General features: G+C 40.4%; 1 protein-coding gene across 2 annotated transcripts in view; it reads right to left on the minus strand.

The window, feature by feature from the left end:
* The window catches only part of SPATA9 (spermatogenesis associated 9), a 56,200-nt gene that overhangs the window by 35,128 nt on the left and 8,340 nt on the right, over positions 1-12,732 (minus strand). For both annotated transcript variants that reach the window (XM_015571651.1, XM_015571647.1), the window contains exon 2: positions 7,147-7,292. The gene's annotated coding sequence lies outside the window, so the exon portion shown is untranslated. The remainder of the gene's footprint in view (positions 1-7,146; positions 7,293-12,732) is intronic.

A 12,732-nucleotide genomic window follows, 5' to 3' on the forward strand; every position in this document is an offset into this window, starting at 1 on the left:
GTGTAATACTCTGACGTGGGCTAGACAAGAAGGAAGCTTCTATTTAGGAAGAAAATAGTATTAGGTCAATTGCCAAGAAAATTAATATTTATAAACTAGATCCCCCTAAAGATCTGCAATTAAAATTTCATGAAAATAATAAAGGCTTTTGTGCTTGGACTAAAGTGTTAGTAGAAGATCCATGTAAGTAAGATCAGTGCTAAAGTAAATATTTGTAGGCTGAGTAAACACCATTTTATAAAAGTGGCCATGAGATGTAGACTTTGTGCAACAGTCACCTTAGAACAGGGGTCCTCAAACTACAGCCCTCGGGCCACATGCAAATACAAATATTGTATTTGTTCCCATTTTGTTTTTTTACTTCAAAATAAGATATGTGCATTGTGCACAGGAATTTGTTCATAGTTTTTTTTAAAACTATAGTCCGGCCCTCCAACAGTCTGAGGGATAGTGAACTGGCCCCCTGTTTAAAAAGTTTGAGGACCCCTGCCTTAGGAAGTGTGACAGCCTTCCTACATTTCATGTATTGATGGTAACACATTGTAATAGTAAGGTTAGATTTCTAATTCTGTAATGTTCTAGAAAATAATAACAGTGGACTAAAGCACTTCATGGTGTTACTTTTAATGAACTGAAGTTAATGGAGTGTATTTAAGTTCTTAAAGGATTGTTTAGTAGCTTGTTCCATTTAAAACTGTACCAGTAGTTTCATTTCATGATACCAAGGATTCTTTTCAGGGGACAATTTAAGAACACAAAGTACTTGGCTTTTGGTCAACAAAGTTGGTAGAGAAAAAAAAAATTCTCTACAAGAAGGAGAAACATGACACAGCAAACCCCAGGTATTTAAAAACAATAATGGCAGAAAATATTTTTTATGTTGTCTTCAAATTTGGGGCAAAGAATCTCAGCCTGACCTGGGGCTCTACATCTCGTTTGTTCTCGTATCTATTCTCGTAAGAATAAGTATCTATTTTGGAAATACCTATCAAGGAATATAATGTCACAGACAGACCATTTGTTGGGTGCTAATTCGGGGCGGGAGGGCTGGATATCCCCAATTGACAGATGCTGAGAGGCATTGAGTGAGTTTCTGCTATCACACAGCTGCTGAGGGGCAGACGTGGGATAACAACCAAGTCTGTTGGGCTCAAATCCACTGCTCTCTGGCATATTCTATGTATCCATAAATCATTCCTACATACTTATGAAATTTAAAAAAATGTATTTTATTGATTTTTTACAGAGAGGAAGGGGGAGGGATAGAGAGTTAGAAACATCAATGAGAGAGAAACATCGATCAGCTGCCTCCTGCACACCCCCTACTGGGGATGTGCCCGCAACCAAGGTACATGCCCTTGACCGGAATCGAACCTGGGACCCTTCAGTCCACAGGCCAATGCTCTATCACTGAGCCAAACTGGTTAGGGCCATTCCTACATATTTAAATAGAGCAACACCTCTACCGAGGAGCATTCAGCACTTTGCTCCTATATAACACATTTATTTCTTTAAAAGTCACAATAAAGCACCATTTCTATGAAATCATATGACTTTATTCAATAAAACTATGTGTTCAAATAGTTTTTTTTTGTAAAAGGAAAATTAAAATAAAATATAAATAGGGAAAAACAGCAATTGTAATATATATACCAAAGGGCCAAAATCTTCACTTTCTATGAAATTCATAAATAACATATAAACATGTCAAAGGGAAAAGACTGACAAAACAAAGGATTCCTCTATTTATTTAATGATTATTTTTGGAATGCCTTCTACATACCCTGCACTGTACTGTATGTTAGGGACAGAATGAACGAGTATTCATTGATTTCATTCCATATTGCTAAAAAATGGCTTATTTAGGATAATTCCATTTTACAGAAATATGTGTACACACACACACACACACACACATCAGGAAGGACATTATCAAGTGGTTGTCAGTGGGTGGTCAGATTTGTTTATTTGAAACATAAAATAATGAACAAGCATTTCTTTTGAAATAAAGTTTTATTTTTAAAGTTTTAAGTGTTCAGACACTAAATTGCTCAGTTATTTCACCTATTGTTGGGGGGGGTTGTAATAAAAATACACTTCTCCTTTTCTCTTTTCTTATCTGATGGAAGATGGATTCCAGCAGAAATGGATTCAATCCTTTTATTAAAATAATACTTGTATTGTTTTCAGAGAGGAAGGGAGATGGAGAGAGAGATAGAAACATCAATAATGAGAGAGAATCATGGATTGGCTGCCGCCTGCATGCCCCACACTGAGGATCAAGCATGCAATCCAGACATGTGCCGTGACCGAGAATCGAATGGTGACCTCCTAGTTCATAGGTTGATGCTCAACACTGAGCCACACCGACCAGGCCAATCCTTTCTTTTATACCACTATTTTCCCACTTTCTGGATCCTGCCTCCAAGATACAACAGATAGACGAATATTGACTGACAGATGTGCACAGAGAGACACAAATACATGGACAAAAGACAGTCTTCCACACAATAGAAACACACGCACAAAGAAAGACACACAGAGATACAGTCTCATTAAACTTATTTTGGTGTAAGTGAAAAAGTGTGGCAGAGATCTGATGGTTCTAATCTTGGAAATAGCTTTCATTATTCTCTAATTTTTTTTTTCATTTGCAGCACTTGAATGCAGTATTTTTCATGCTTGCATATTATAAAATGTATAACTTCTCTTGGTGGAAGATAAATCTCTAACTGACCCCCTTTTGGGTTTCTATTTTTGTGGCTAATCATTTGTTCCATCTATTTGTCCTGTGTACTAGATTATCTTGGAACATGTGACAGATGCATGGTTGTCACAGCTGCTAGTCTAAAATAATAACAAATAGATTTGGGGAATCAAAACAGAAACAGACTAATATGAAACAGCTGGCAGAAGATAATAATTTTTTTAACAAAATAATTTAATTTAAAAATTATTTTGTTTAGACTCATATGTATAGAATTATGTTGTTAATCTATAAGAAATAGTTTTAAATAAAATATGGGTTTCCATTCAATTAATAAAAAAGGCAGTAGAGATATAAAACTAGCCCTCATAATACAGTTCATATAAATATATACTATTAAATATTTCAATCATGAATTCATTCATGTTAGTAGCATGTCAATGAGCATTTTATAAATATATTAATGGTTTTGTCAGAATAAAAAGGTCACTGATTCTCAACTTTTTCAGTTTTACAATTATGGCCAGAGCCAATGCTTAACATTTTCTTTAAAAGTCAAATAAAGGGCCAAACCGGTTTGGCTCAGTGGATAGAGCGTCGGCCTGCGAACGTAAGGGTCCCAGGTTCGATTCCGGTCAAGGGCATGTACCTTGGTTGCGGGCAAATCCCTACTGCAGGGCGTGCAGAAGGCAGCTGATTGATGTTTCTCTCTTATCGATGTTTCTGACTCTCTGTCCCTCTCCCTTCTTCTCTGTAAAAAATCAATAAAATATATTTAAAAAAAAAAGTCAAATAAAGGTCCGCTGGTAATAATGTTTATGAAGTATGTTTCCCTAATACAATTTTGTAAAACGAAAATTAATTGAGTATTTATGGAGAGCCTGCTTTGAACCCAACACTACACATTTATTTGAGTGACGGTAGACTAGATTGAATTTCACTGTAATCTAATAGTTATCCAATTTTTTACCACAGTGTAAGAAGTCTTTTCATTTTAAATAATTTTTTACAGCTAATAACTGTCAAGAAACACACAAACATTAATTTAAATCTGAAACAACACAAGAGTTAGTGAAAACCTGTTCCCAGGCTACTGTATTTCTAAGTGTTTGTCCATGGTTTCTATTCAAACATAGTCTAAAGTTCCTATTACTCAGAAACTTTCCCAGATTTATTTTTAATATTATAGAAACATTTATCTATTTCCTTACTATTATATTTCTGTAAGGAAAAAAGGAAGGCACAGAGGAAGAAAAGGAGGAGAGGCAAAACGTTTTCTGTAATGTTTGGGGGTTCACCGATTCCTGAAGCACCTCCATTTGATCTTATCCCCCTCATGGAAAAAATCCATTCCTCAGACCTCTTTTAGGATGATTAGTACCAAATTCTTCGATGGCCCATTTGATTCCTTTAGGCTACGATGTTTTCCAACCAAGAGAGGATTCATCCTTCCTACAGGAACTGCTCCACAGCTCAGCCTCAGAGAGGCCTCAGGCAGATCCTCTGCGTTAGGTCGGAAACGTAAATTAAGTCTTCCCCTCCCTGCTTGTTCCTTTAATCATTTAACAGATTTTCAAAACTCTAATCTTTCTTTCACTAAATTTCTCTCTTTCTCAAACTTACCTAACCAGAAACTCTGAGTTTATCATGAAAACTTTCAACAATGCTTATTTTGTTTGGTATATGTCATATAAAATACACACTACAAAATTTTGTATGTCAAGTCTATCTCTATATACTAATACTAGAGACCCGGTGCATGAATTCGGCCCAATCCCTCGTCCTGGTCTGCGGGATTGGGCCGAAACCAACTCTCCGACATCCCCCGAGAGGTCCTGGATTGCGAGAGGGCACAGGCCAGGCCGAGGGACCCCACTTGTGCACAATTGGGGCCAGGGAGGGATGCGAGAGGTTGGCCAGCCAGGAGGGCTGCAGGAGGACTCCAGAGCATGTCTGCCCTGTCTCACTCAGTCCCTATCGGGGGGAGCCCAGCAGCAAGCTAACCTACCGGTCAGAGCAACTGCCCCCTGGTGGTCAGTGCATGTCAGAGTGAGCGGTTGAGAGGTCTTAGCATATCATTAGCATATGTTTTGATTGGTTGAGCAGCCAACTGGACGACCGGACGCTTAGCATATTAGGCTTTTATTATATAGGATATAAAAGCCTAAGTGACCATTTGACCATTTGACCATTAGACCAGTTGCTATGACACGCACTGACCACCAGGGGGCAGATGCTCAACACAGGAGTTGCCCCCTGGTGGTCAGTGAGCTCCCACAGCCAACCTCCGGCGGCCAGCTAACTTCCCCTGGTCCCTCCTGCCAGCCAGTCCCTCCCCCTGGTCCCTTTCTTCAGCTGGCCAACCTCCTGTGGTCCCTCCCCCCACCCTTCTCCCTAGTCAGCAGGCCCTTATCGGCCCAGCCCCGATTGGCCCGGCCCCAATGAGGACTCGGCGAGACGGCTCCAATTGGCCCTGATCACCAACCAGGCCTAGTGACCCCACCCGTGCACGAATTCGTGCACCGGGCCTCTAGTGTTTATATATTCATCAGGGTTAGCCAGAGAAACACTGTAGTTCTGTTTCTGTGACTTACCTTGATGAATACAGTTGGTGACAAATCCAGCCCCGCTAGCCCTTGGAGAGACTTGGTAGGGATGACACCAGGAGAGGGAAATATCCTATCTTATTTTGCTCCCTTGGGCCTCCCTGTTGACTAAATGCAACCAAAAGCCTGAAAGAAGAAGGAGCCCGTTGCTATACAAGGTGTCCCAAAGAAATGTATACACACTTTGAATGATTATAAAGTCAAGGTTTATTAACATATAGTTCATTTTCAAAATTTAAAAGAATCTACAGAAATGATTAATTTTGTTTGTTAATGCCTGTTTTCAGATTGGTGACTTTTGGTCCAGGCACTGCTGATAATGCAAAGTCATGGAATTGCAAACATCAAGAATCATTTGTCAGCCCTAAACGTAATACTTGGATCATTAAAAACAATACATCAATTCATGTAGCGAAGTATGTATATATTTTTGTGGACACCCTATGGCTCATACAGCCTAGCTTCCCAGTATACTGAGCAGGGTAGAGAAGAGAAAAGAGTGGGCCTGGATGGGCAAAGAAAGAGTTAAACTCATAAAGAAAAGCTGTGTAATTATTATCATAAAATTCGAATGGTGGTCACCTCCAGAAGGGTGAGAAGATAACGATCCAAAAGGGACACATGTGTGGGTGGGTGGAGGGTAACTTCTTAATCGGAATGGTGGTTAAATGGGTGTTTGTTATATAATTATTCATTAAACTATACATTTAGGTTTTGTACTTTTTGTATATTTCATAATTTAAAAGTTTAAAGAAAAAACAATGCTGAACATTAAGAACCTGTATATTTGAATTCTAAAAGTCATAATAAATTTTCAGATGAGCATGGCTGCAGCACTTAAAACAAGTCTGTTTAAAACAAGAAAATTTGTTACAGAGAAGCATACAAGTCCTGACAAGTGAAAGAATTAAATAACTCATAACTAAAAGATCTTTTATTTAAAAAAAGTTTGCTTCAAACCAGATGGGGAAGAAAGAATAGTAGCCAGGGTCTTGGACATGGTAAATGCTGATAGTCAAAACAGTAGAGAGGCCACTGCTGCAGACACAGGAGAAAGAAAGGGAATTGATGGCGTGCGGTCCCTCCAATGTCAAAAGGGATACACAGAGCACTGCCAGAGGAATCCGTCAGAGGGACAAGATGAAGAACATTTATCGCACTGTGGCCGAAGGAAAGGAAAGCATGCATGTGGCTGCATATACATTTGTGGGCATAGTGGTGGGAAACAGGGGAGTTCCCTATTTGATGCTTCCTTTTTCTGTGACAGAAAACATGAGGAGATGTCAAAGTCGGAGATGGGGAACAGTGAGAAGGCGTATGCCCCTCTGACATCAAGGAAGACCATAGACATATTGGGGTAGAGAGAAAAACAGTGAACAGTTTATGGGGGACCAAAAAGGGGTTGACGGTGAAGTTGCTAACTGACAGCAACGGAAGAGAAAGGGGGCAGTGTAGTCTCTCTTGGGTCTCAGAGCAGAAGTTCTTCAGGAGGATGGAGTGATGGTCTGGCTCTCATCCTCCACTCCAATTGGAAGTAGAAGATGAAGTAGAAAGTTTGGGCAGGAAGAAAAGCATGGACCAACCTAGAGGACCAGGATAAGGTAGAGCTGGGCCTGTAGTGAGAATACCAGGAAATGGGACATGTTAGGTTAAGCCAGCTATAAGGTTTTAAAGAAGAATTTGGCCTAGAAATGTCCTGATATCGAGTAGTGGGGGGTCCTGTAGCCTCGATGCCCAGTTTGGCTCTGGAAGACTCCAAGGTTTAGATCACTCCCTGATAGGAGAATCTAGTGGTAAAGAGCACATGCTCATTATACACAACTATTTGCATACCTGTTCATCAGGTCATCAGGTTCCTCTGAAGCTCTGGGTTAAGACCATATTTAGAAGGTGGCTTTGTGTTGAATGTGCTTATTGGGTGATCTTCATGGCTAATTCCATCAGGCAGGTAGGTATTCGTCTCTCCTAAAAGGCTGGACCTGCCAATCAGAAGAACAAACTTTAAAAAGTCGATCAAAGCATAAATGGACTTAATGTAGTTTCCTTTGGAAAATAATGTCTCTATGACAACTCAGTGTTCCCATAATTCTAATTAAAGTGCTTATTATGCAAAAACATCCTTGGGATCAACATGACCTGTACCTTAGGTGCTTACTAAATGTCTGTTGAACTGAAAGGATAATAATGGGCTTCCCATGTAGACTTTCCTACAGAGAAAGGAAAATGTAGGCCACATATCAAATGTTTCTAGGCCCTTTGATAGCTCCCTTTCTCAATATAAATGAGCAAATTAGTATTCTAGTTTACACACTGGCCTCTTGTGCATTGGGTTAGCACAAGCTTTGTCCCTTGAGTAAGATCAACTCTGGGCACCCTGACAAAATAAAGTTTCTGGACTTGCAAAGGCAAGGAATGAGCCCTGGAAAATGTGACTTGAGTGAGGCAATGATACCCTGAGGCCTGCCTAAGCAGCCAGCTGGCCTTTCCCTATGACATGTCTAGCTTGGTTGGTTAGAACAGTGACTCTATTTAAATCAATCTGACCTCCTGCAATGAAAATCTTTGAGACCATGATGAAGCTGTTACCAAAACATTGTTGTAATCATAGCTAATGCAAGAGGGCTGAGTAACTTCTTAGACATCACAGTGAATTAATAAAACACACTGTCTGAAAATGCCTCCCAATTCTCGCATCTAGCATGGGAGTTAATAATAGTGAACATGTGTGACTGTTCACGGGCAGCAGCCTAGAAACAGGCTGCTCCATTTTAAGGCTACAGCGAGTGAGTTCTAACCTGCTTGTAGCAAAACACAACAAAGCGCTGTGAATTCTGCTTTTTGGTCTGTTTTGTTTTGTTTGTATCCTATTACTTCTTGTGTTATGCCAGGGTTGCACATTTCTGAGTGTCTCATTCTTTTTGTTTATAGAAATCATAGGCTCTTCCCCCCCCCCCCTTCTGAAGAGGTAGACATAATGATCTGTAAAAACAGGATTTTTTCCCAACTCGACAAACATTCCAGTAACAATTACTGATTATTCTTTTGTTTCTGTTCACCTACAAGAAGATAGTTTATAACTAGCCAGATCTACAAAGTGTCATTTCTTGCCAGATTTCACTAGAAGAGTTTTCTCCTCCATCAAATTTCATAAATTCTCTTTAAGATTTGCCAATTTCCATAGTAGTAAACTAAGGTATGTGAAAGGGAAGTCACAATATAAACAAGGCCCAGCATTTAATTTTACCTGTTGTCAAGCAATTTAATTTTTACTTTTATATTAAGTCAACAAGGATATACTGTGGCTTAAAGGTAAAACTTGGGAAGACTTAAACAAAAAAGTCCAGAGTGTTCAGTGGGCAGCTTATGCCACCCTCGGGGAAGGGGGGGCGGTTAGGGATGCAATGTTGGGGGCTTTGCTCAAGTGCCTTTCTTTTGGGGCTATTTTATTTTATATATATAAGAATCGAACCTGGGACCTTTTTTGCCGCAGGCCGACGCTCTATCCACTGAGCCAAACCGGTTTCGGCTTTTGGGGCTATTTTAGAGGAGAGTTTGGGCAGCTCTGCTTGCTGCTGAGATTAGTCCAGAAACGTCTTTGCTTTGTTTTCCCTTCTTGTCACTTCACTGAGAAAGCTACGAATGCCTTTTAGTGTGGACTGAATTGCCCTTGTCCTAACACTGGAAGGAACCCGTAACACTAGAACATCTTGAGAAGCTCATGGAACAAGCCCCTTGGTTAGCAGAAACTATCGGCCATGTAGGAGAGGGGCAGTCATTGGCTGAGAAAGGGGTTTGGATCTCACTATACTAGTAGTACGGAAAGAAACTGATAGTATAGCTGAAGAGACGATAATAATTACAGAAGCCCAGGTGTTTTCATTTAAAAGTGAGAGGAGGGAATATCAGTCAAAAGTGATACTCAAGTCCCAGATTAAAAACAGAATGGATTCTAAAGAGGAGCATGGAGATCAGTGTCAGTAGGAATGTGACCAGAGAGACCTCTGGAGAAAGTGAGAAGCAGGGAACAAGAGAAAAAAATGTCCTTCAGATAAGCCAAAATATTTAAATGCTTCAGCTAGGTGATTTGTTAGAATGCCAAAGGTACTGTTCAACCAAGAAACTAACCTGCAAACTTCATATTTAATGGTATCAGTTGGCCTTTCCTCATGAGGGGGCGGGGGGCCGGGGAAGACCTATAAGAAAATTTCAATTGCTATTCACTGTAAAATAGAGTTTTAAACTGCAGTCAGGCTTATAGACTCGGAAGTATAAAGTAAAAAGCAAGTCGAGAAAAATAAGGATCAGAAGTATTGTGTGAGGGCAGAAGTCAGGTTAAGTGGCTTATGTCAGCTGCTGAATGAAAAAGAAGAACATTGCAAGGCATGCTCATTAAATGCCCCAGTGGGGTTGATAGCCCATGGTTGGCCATAGCAGAGACACATGAACAGGACAAGTGAAAGAGAGCAAAGGATGATGGGGAAGACTTCAGAAGAATTTACCATTGTAAATGGCACAACTTTTAGTTCAGTTAAAACTAGAGCCAGGTTATAGTAATATTTTAAAAAATCTATTTTTAAAAATATATATTTATTGATTCCAGAGAGGACGAGGGAAAAGAGAGAGAGAGAGAGAGAGAGAGAGAGAGAGAGAGAGAGAAAAGAGGGAGAGAGACAGGGAGAGACAAAGAGAGAAACATCAATGATGATAGAGAATCACTGCTTGGCTGCCTCCTGCACATCCCACACTGGGGATCAAGCCCACAACCTGGGCATGTGCCCTGACTGGGAATCGAACCAAGACCTCCTGATTCATCGCCGCTCAACCACTGAGCCATGCCAGCTGGGCTATTTTTAAAATGTATCTGAGTTCTTCAAAAAGAAGGTCTATAGGCAAAGAATTCAAATCTAATATCCTGTATTTCTGTTCGGCTACAACTTCACAAAATACCATGTATAAATAAGTAATATAATCAATAGTGTTTGATTAGATACTTGTATACATATTTTTCAAGAGGTAAATAACACAACAGACATATTAAAGGCCATACAACCAGACTGTTGTGAAGTTCAACCCTTGGAGAAATGCTGGTAGAAATAGGCAGTCCTAGTTCAAAGGAATAAATATGTATTGGTATTTTAAAGTAACATTTTAACGGAAAAAAACAAACAAAATAAAACAGCAGAACAGTTGTTTCAAAAACACGACTGGGCCCAATGATAGAGGTGGATTGGTAACAAAAATCCTTTTCTGAAAGAGCATGGGATAGCAGTATTTTGCATATAAATAACATTCTGGATTCCCACTTTAGCTTCTTCAAACAGAATTGAGGATATTGCAGCCTTGTACCTTAGAAGAAATCTACAATTTAGAAAAAAACTGTTGGCTATTTATCTGGGAAAAATTACCCAGATAATAAAATGAGGAAAGTCAACTTTTCTTATGACAACTGTATGGCTACCAACCCTGGTACGTGACTTTGCTTAGGTTACTCTATGTGAAATATGTGCAAGCTCTTATAAAAATAAAATAATGCTAATCTTGATTTTTGTATAAATTTGCAAACTTTATCGCTCTTAAGATTAGTTAATACAATACAAATACGTTTTTCACTTGGCTGATTTCTAGGCAAGTAGACCTGCAGCCTATCTGTGTTGCCTTCTCCTACTTCCTTTCTCACAGCCTCCCTGACCCCCAGCAGCCAGTCCAGATTCTCTGTTCTGCTTCCGGGTGGCTCAGGACTCTGCCACGGTGTCCTTCCTTCTAGTCTTGCTCTCTGGAGCACAGCCCTAGGCACCAGTAGGTCTGGAAATTTATTTACTTTTCAATTACAGTTGACATTCAATATTATTTTAGTTTCAGGTGTTCAGCATAGTACTTAGACATTTATATAACTTACGAAGTGATCTGCAAACTTTTTTGACTCAGAAGCCTATCAGAAATAATTTTGAGTACACCCCCAATATTTTTATAAATTACACCAGTGGCCTGGGGCATGAAATTCATGCACATTAAAAGGGAATTAATTAGAGGAAATATTTTAATATTGCTATTTGCCCTTTCTCTATAATAGAAGTGTTAGAGGTGAAAGAAAATTAGTAAGATGTATATGAAAATCTTCCTCTGGTCAGTCTGAGGCATGCTGCGGGACCCAGAGTCAAGTCCCCGTCCACCCACATGCGCCACAAAATTGCGTGAGACCCAGACCTGGCTGGTCCCACCCCCATTGTGTGAGATCCAGACCCGGCTGGCCCCACCCCTGATAAGCCTCACTGGGCTGGGAGCACAGCCTCAGGTCCCCAGCCTAGTGCTGGGCATGGTGCACAGCCTCATGTCCCCCGTCAAGCCCTGCTGGGTGAGGGGTGCAGCCTTGGGTTTCCCCATCAAGCCCCGCTGGGCTTGGGGGCACAGCCTCAGGTCCCCCAGCCTGGTGCTGGGCATGGGGGCGTACCCTCAGGTCCCCTACCCCGGTGCCAGGGCGGGGGGGCGTTGCCTGAGGTCCCCCGTCAATATTTATTTATAATATACTAGAGGCCCAGTGCACGGATTTGTGCACTGGTGGGGTCCCTTGTGCACTGGTGGGATCACTGGCCTGCAGGGATCGGGCTGAAACGGGCTCTCTGATATCCCATGAGGGGTCCCGGATTGCTAGAGGGTGGTTCTCAGTGACACAGCCCGGAATCGGGCCCCCTCCTGTCTGGTTCTTGGTGTGTGACCTAAGAACTGCAGCTGCCAAGTCACCACAGCTCGGCAGCTCCTGCGTTGAGCATCTGCCCCCTGATGGTCAGTGCACGTCATAGCTACTGGTCGGAAGGTTGAACAGTCACTTAGCCTTTTATATATATAGATTTTTATTGATTTCAGAGAGGAAGGGAGAGGGAGAAATAGAAACATCAATGATAAGAGAGAATCATTGATCAGCTACTGCCTGCACACCCCACATTGGGGACTGAGCTGGCAATCCAGGCACATGCCCTGACCTCCTGCTTCATAGGTCGACGCTCAATCACTGAGCTACGCCGACTGAGCAAGATATGTGGATTTAAATGGTCGAACTGCTTCCTTAGCTGTTTTACTAAATCATGACAATTATTTTTCAGTCCCATCACTCATTATGCAAAGATTTTGGCTGAAATCTGATGAATACATTTCCATCTTGCCTACTATTACTCATTTGTTGCAGCAAACTAATTAGGTGTTGTACATTTTATATTGTTCACAAAGAACTTCAAAATCCATAGCAATTTTATTTGAAAAATATTTAGGTTGGTTTAAAAAATCCTATAAGATTTAAGAGTTTTTATAAGCCATATTCATTATTTTTTTTTTTATGTTTATAGTTTTCAGTTTTATTTATTTATTTTTTATTTTTTATTATTATTTTTTTTAAATAGATTATTACATTTGGTCATCTTTTTTTCC

Source organism: Myotis davidii, unplaced genomic scaffold (assembly GCF_000327345.1).
Source record: "Myotis davidii unplaced genomic scaffold, ASM32734v1 scaffold44, whole genome shotgun sequence".
Classification (NCBI taxonomy): Eukaryota; Metazoa; Chordata; class Mammalia; order Chiroptera; family Vespertilionidae; genus Myotis; species Myotis davidii.